The following is a 6,568-nucleotide window of genomic DNA, read 5'->3' as shown; positions in this document are numbered from 1 at the left end:
TTGTTGTAAATTCAAGCTTTACATATATTGCTGCACCTAATGGCACTTATTTTGCCTGCTCCACTGGTCTTACTACTTATCTTGTAAGCTCCACCTTTTTAGCCCGTAGAGATTATCGTGTCCTTGTACGGCATTTCCCAAGACTGACTATACATTCTAAGGATGAATTCCTTCAGTTTTGGGAAAAAGGGGTACATCCATCTCGAGTTAAACGTGTGCCCTTGACTGCCATTACTCTAACTGTAATTCTGGGGCTCGGAGCCGCTGGAGCTGGTACAGGCATAACCTCCCTAATTACCTCCCAGCAACAATTTAATCAACTCTCCCTGGCAGTGGACAAAGACCTACAAGATTTGCAAAAAGGCTTATAGGACCTAAAAGATTCTATGGTGTCCTTATCTGAGGTAGTTTTACAAAACAGGCGCAGTCTAGATTTGGTTTTTCTCCAGGAAGGCGGACTTTGAGCTGCACTCAAGGAAGAATGCTGCTTTTATACTGACAAAACAGGCTTAGTGCAAAGCAGTAACAATAAGGTTCGCACCAGTTTGGAGGAATGAAAACGGAACAGAAAGAAACAAGATTCCTAGTATCAAAATTGGTTTTCCACTTCTCCTTTATTATCCACTCTTCTTCCTTCTATTCTTCCTTCTATTCCTTCTATTTCTTTCATGGGTCTTCTCCTTCTCCTCTCCTTTGGACCTTGGGCATTTAAAAGACTAACTTCCTTTGTTAAAGAACAGGTGGAAATGCTTAACAAAGGCTCTTCGTTAGTTCATTACCACCAGCTGGATGTTACCGATAGAAGTCAGGAGTCCCCTGATGTGACTGAGGAAGATACCTTAACAGCTTTTGACTTCACCCAGCTAGCCAGAGATTCTTGCCCCCATAAATATTTTAAATGGCTGCGGAGCTATCAGTGACAGGAATATTATGGTGCCAAGCCCAGGGGCACACCTGTGAAGCTGTGATCACAGCCACCAACGGAAGTATTGTGAGTCCACACCTTGGAGGCAATGCACATAGCCTAAGACAGTCTGGTCACTTCACAATAGCTGTGACCATAGCCGATGATGGGATTATTGTGAATCCAAGTGTGGAGCCAACTCACATAGCCTAGGACAGGCGGATCACCTCAGATAGTGGTGCTGGGCTTGGATGCTCATCATATATCCTAAGACAGATACTTTGCCCATTTTTCTTTATTATAAGAAAGAGGGAGATGCCGGAGACCAAGAATCCCAGGCACATAGTCAAGACAGATGCTAGTGCCGGAGGCTGCAACTAGCTTTGACCACCTGGATAGATTGCTTCCTGAGACCGAGAACCAGCCCTCACCTGATCCCCCCACCTGATCCCCCACCTGATTCCACCACCTGATTCCACCACCTGATTCCCCCACCTGACCGGAATCAGGATAGCCTCCCATCCTTCTCCTTCCAATTTTTTACTTCCTTATTCTTTGAGCTTAAAAGCAAAGCTTTGCCCCATAATAAACTGGACTTTGACAAGCAAAACTGCTTGGTCCCATTTTTCTCTCTTGCCCGTTTTTCATTCAGGCTTGGCCCTCCTTGAAGATCCCATGCATTACCGGTCCTGCAGGAGGGAACAACTTCATAAAGGTATGAGTTCACAATGTTAAGACATCACAATGATATTATATCACAATGCTATTTTGACATTACAATGTTGTTATGACACCATTATGCTATGTCAGCATCATAATGGAATGATGACATCACAATTTTATTATGACTTCACAATTCTATGATGATATCACAATGTTATGAGAGCTCAATTCTATTATGAAAACACAATGATATGAAATCACCACGTATTATGATGTCACAATTCTGTTATGAATTTACAAAGTTATGGCTTCACAATGTTTTTAGGACATCACAACGATACATGACATTACAATGATATTATGACTTCAGAATGGTATCAATTAGCAATGGTATTAGGACATCACAATGCTATGGTGATATCACATCCTAATGGTATTATACTTTAACAATGGTATCATGACATCTCAGTGCTATTATGACTTCACATTGGTATTATTACTTCACAATGGTATGACATCAGAATGCTATTATGACTTGACAATGCTAGTATTTCATCACATGGTATTGCATCTCTGTTGTATGTGTTAATTAATATTTACTATTGATATGTCTTCTGATAAAGCTGCTGTTAATCCTATACAGCTGTACAACCAAATCACCACAGAGATTCTGGTTTTATTTAGTTAACCTAGAACACAATGCTCACCAATAGTTACTCCCTCCTCCTAAACCTCCAAGCCCTCATAGTTTCTGAACTTTTAGATTTTATCAATTTAACTTACTTTTTTGTGAAATAATAGGTGTGCATCATTCTCCACTTAGTTCCAAGTTCCCCACCCAGCTTGGCTCTCCTAGCTCTGCCCTCCTTGTTTTTTCTTCCCACTCATTTCCTGCATTCCGGATCCTCCCGTCTTTCCTGTCCTCTGGCTCATCTCCTCTCCTTGCTCAACATTGTGGCTAGTTGTTTGTTTTGTCATGTTTACACAAAGTTAAGACAGGATGCATAGAATAAGTATTACAATGCAATATCCGGATTGAAACCAAAGAGTGGGGGTGAGAAATAAGCATTTAAATGGACAAGGGTAAGGTGTATACATTTGAAAAGAACATTTTGCCAATATTTCCCCCTTTAAGTCCAATAAAAGGCTCATTTTATTTCAATACAAAAATAATTATGAAATTATGAAAACTATTTAGAGGTAAAATCTACATGTGCAATGTCCAGTCCATGTATATTTAGCAACTTAGCAGAAAGTATCTGATTATATTATCTATCTTTACAAGCTTAGAGTTCTATACCTAAATTAACTTTTATCCTTATTGGTACTAGATGAAAGCATTTCTTAACTTCCAAACAACTTAAGCTTAATTGTGGCAGTATAACTATTTGTTCTACAACCCCATCAGAGACTTCAGAAAGAATAAAATTAGTTAGTAGAGTAAATAAGAAGTGCATGTTCATAGCTTCCAAAAAATTAAAAAAAAAAATAACAGAAACAATCTGTCGCCTGAACCCATAACTCTCTGTAAGGTTGGAGGATCATCTTCAGCCTTCTGGCTCAGAATTTTTGATAGCCATATATGTGAAGTAGGAACTATTTAGGACTTGCTTACCGTGTCTTGGTGGAGTCCAGCAAAGGTATGACATCTTAATGCTATGATTGAGAAATGGGACCATCCCAAATTAGAAAGAAAAACAACTGGACCTTGAATAAGGGCCAGATAAAAAGAAAGAGCAAGTCAGGCAATTTAGGGGAGGACTGTCCTTGAAGCTGTAAGCGGCCTGCTACAGAACCGAGAGATGGGAGAAGAGGGGAGGACTGTCCTTGGAGCTATGAGTTCCCCACCACAGCTGCCAACCACATAACTGCTATCTTTTCTGCTAACTAATCAATGTAAAGGCCTGCAATAAAAACTCTGTGCTTTGTATGCTCGGGGTCGTCTCCTGCTTTGAAGGGACGACCCCCATCCCATCGCAATCGGAAACTGCCTCTTGCTTTTACATCGAACCGTGGTCTGTGAGTCACTTTGGGGGAGGGAGCGGTACGAACCCTGCACCGGGAGTGCAGGTTTTGCATGTGGTGCGTTGCCTGGGAAACCGACGCGACCCTTCCCCGACCCTCACCAGACCGAGTTCGGAGGTCAGGTTGAAACAGGTTAGTCATTTTGTTTGTTTGACCTCAGGTTTCTGCAGATTCTGTTTTGTTCCGTTTTTCTGGTTAGGCGCCTGTCTGAACCATCTTGGTTGTCTGATTAGGCTATTTCGATTGACGGGCGCGTCAGATAGTTGAAAAGCCGGGAAGCTGGAGGACGCTCCAGGTTCTGTTTGTAGGGAGGTTGGATCAGAGATGGTCCTCCTCCCGTCTGAGTCTGATTTTCATAGAGACTGGCCAGGGAGCCGTTCCGTTAGGGCACTGTGGTATCACCCACAAGGGCGTCCTTGTCTGATTGCTTGTTTGGTTCTTTTTGTCTCTGTTCTTGTTGCCTCTCTGACTTTTCTGATGGACGATTTCATTATGGGACAGACGGTGGCTACACCCTTATCCCTCACCCTTGACCACTTCTCAGAAGTGAAATATAGGGCACATAATCTCTTAGTGGAAGTTAGAAAAGCAAAGTGGCAAGCCTTTTGCTCCTTGAAATGGCCTGCTTTTCAGGTTGGATGGCCACCATAGGGCACCTTTCACCTTGACACAATTCTTGCTGTTAAGACTAAGATTCTCCAAGCGGAGGGGGGCCATCCTGATTAGGTACCTTATGTCCTAACCTGGGAGGATATTGTTCGCCATCCACCCCCCTGGGTGCGCCCCTTTGTTCTCCCCACAGAGACTCCGTCGACAACTGTTTGTGCCTTAAGGAAGAGGAGAAAAAGAAAGTGCTCACTTCTCCAGAAGCAGACCTCCTCCTTCTTGACCTTCCGCCCCCTTATCCGCCAGCCATGGCCCCTACCCCTGCCAGTTCCCTGGCTGGTTCTCCTGCCAGACCTCTGACCGTTTCCCCTGTCAGTTTCCCGGAGGCTGTCAGTTCTCCCTTGGGGCCTAAGACGAGGCTAGCATGTAACTTTCCTAGTCCCCTCTCACGTCCCTCAGCAGGAGCTGTCGGTCCCTCAGCGCTGCCGCCACAGACACCATCGGTGCCGCAGACACAGCCAGAGGTTCCACTGCACTCACCAGCTGACCCTGCTCAGAATGAAAGGGGCCCAGCAGCTGGAACTCGAAGCCGCAGAGCAACCCAGCTTGACTCAGTGGCTCTCCCGTTGCGAGCCTATGGATTTCCAGAGGGGGATGGGCAATACCCCCTTCAGTACTGGCCTTTTTCCACAGCTGATCTCTACAATTGGAAGGCTCACAATCCCCCTTTTTCTGAGAACCCCCAAGCCTTGACTGACTTGTTTGAATCTGTCCTTTTCTCTCACCAGCCCACTTGGGATGATTGCCAACAGCTTTTACAGACACTCCTGACTACCGAGGAAAGGGGACGAGTTCTTTTAGAAGCAAGGAAGAATGTCCCAGGGGCAGATGGGAGGCCTACAGTTCTCCCCGACGAGATTAATAATCGGTTTCCTCTCTCTCGTCCTGATTGGGATTACAATACATCAGAGGGTAGGCAGCACTTGAAGGTTTACCGCCAGAATCTAATGGCGGGTCTCCGTGGGGCTGCTCGAAGACCCACCAATTTGACTAAGGTGAGAGAAGTGGTCCAGGGGCCAGAGGAATCTCCTGCAGCCTACTTAGAACGGCTGATGGATGCATTCCGCCGGTTTACTCCCTATGACCCTGCTTCAGATGAGCACAGGGCAACAGTAGCTGTATCTTTCATAGATCAGTCAGCTAGGGATATTCGTAGAAAACTTCAGAAATTAGAAGGTCTGCAGGATAAGTTGTTGAAGGATTTAGTGCAAGTAGCAGAAAAAGTCTTCTATAGTCGAGAAACAGAAAAAAAAAGAAAAAAAGGAAACAAAAAGAACAGGAGATAAGAGAGAGAGAGAGAGAGAGAGAGAGAGAGAGAGAGAGAGAGAGAGACAAGAGGCAGGATAAAAAATTGACTAAGATTCTGGCCACCGTAGTTCAGGAAAGTCGTACTGAAAGGGAGAGAGTTCCTGGCAACCGTAAGGGCCCTTTGTCTAAGGACCAGTGTGCCTACTACAAGGAGACGGGACACTGGAGGAGGGATTGCCCCAAAAGGAAGAAAAAGCAGCTGAATTATCGAGCCACATGGACCAGGGTCCTGACCTTAAACAATGACAGCCATTAGGGAGGACGGGGTTCGGTTCCCCTCCCCAAACCCAGGGTAACCCTCAAGGTGGAGGGGAAGCCAGTCCATTTTCTAGTGGATACTGGCGCTCAGCATTCAGTTCTGTTGCAAGACTCAGGGGCTAAGAAAGAAAAAAAATCATGGGTTCAAGGGGCCACTGGATGTAAGCAATATACATGGACTACCCGAAGAACAGTGGACCTTGGAGTGGGCTGGGTATCCCACTCATTCTTAGTCATGCCTGACTGCCCATACCCATTGCTGGGACGGGATATCCTGACCAAAATAGGAGCCCACATCTATTTTAACCCAGAAGGCCCACAGGTTACAGATAAAAGAGGGGATCCTATCCACGTGCTTACAATTCACTTGGAAAATGAATATCGGCTATTTGAAAATTTAAAAGAGGGGGAAAAAGACATTGACTGGTGGGTAAAAAAATACCCTGAGGCCTGGGCTGAAACAGCTGGCTTAGGGAAAGCAAGAAAGCAACTGCCAGTCCAGATAAAGCTTAAACCTCAGGCAGCCCCAGTTGCAGTGCAGCAGTATCCAATGTCTAAGGAAGCCCATGATGGGATTCGCCCTCATATACAGCAACTCCTTGACCTAGGGGTTTTGAAAAGGTGTCAATCTGCTTGGAATACTCCATTACTGCCGGTCCGGAAGCCTGGGAGCAAGGATTATCAGCCTGTGCAAGACCTGAGGGAAGTTAACAAACAGGTTATGGACTTACATCCAACAGTCCC

At 45.0% G+C, this 6,568-nt stretch overlaps 1 pseudogene; it reads left to right on the top strand.

Moving 5' to 3' along the window:
- The first annotated feature begins 4,084 nt into the window (after positions 1-4,084).
- LOC132651736 (uncharacterized) lies at positions 4,085-6,230 on the top strand (annotated as a pseudogene).
- Positions 6,231-6,568: the final 338 nt, after the last annotated feature.

The sequence above is a fragment of the Meriones unguiculatus genome (assembly GCF_030254825.1).
Source record: "Meriones unguiculatus strain TT.TT164.6M chromosome Y unlocalized genomic scaffold, Bangor_MerUng_6.1 ChrY_unordered_Scaffold_25, whole genome shotgun sequence".
NCBI classification, from domain to species: domain Eukaryota; kingdom Metazoa; phylum Chordata; class Mammalia; order Rodentia; family Muridae; genus Meriones; species Meriones unguiculatus.
Note: the sequence above shows the minus strand (reverse complement) of the source record. Positions and strands in the feature narration are given on the sequence as shown.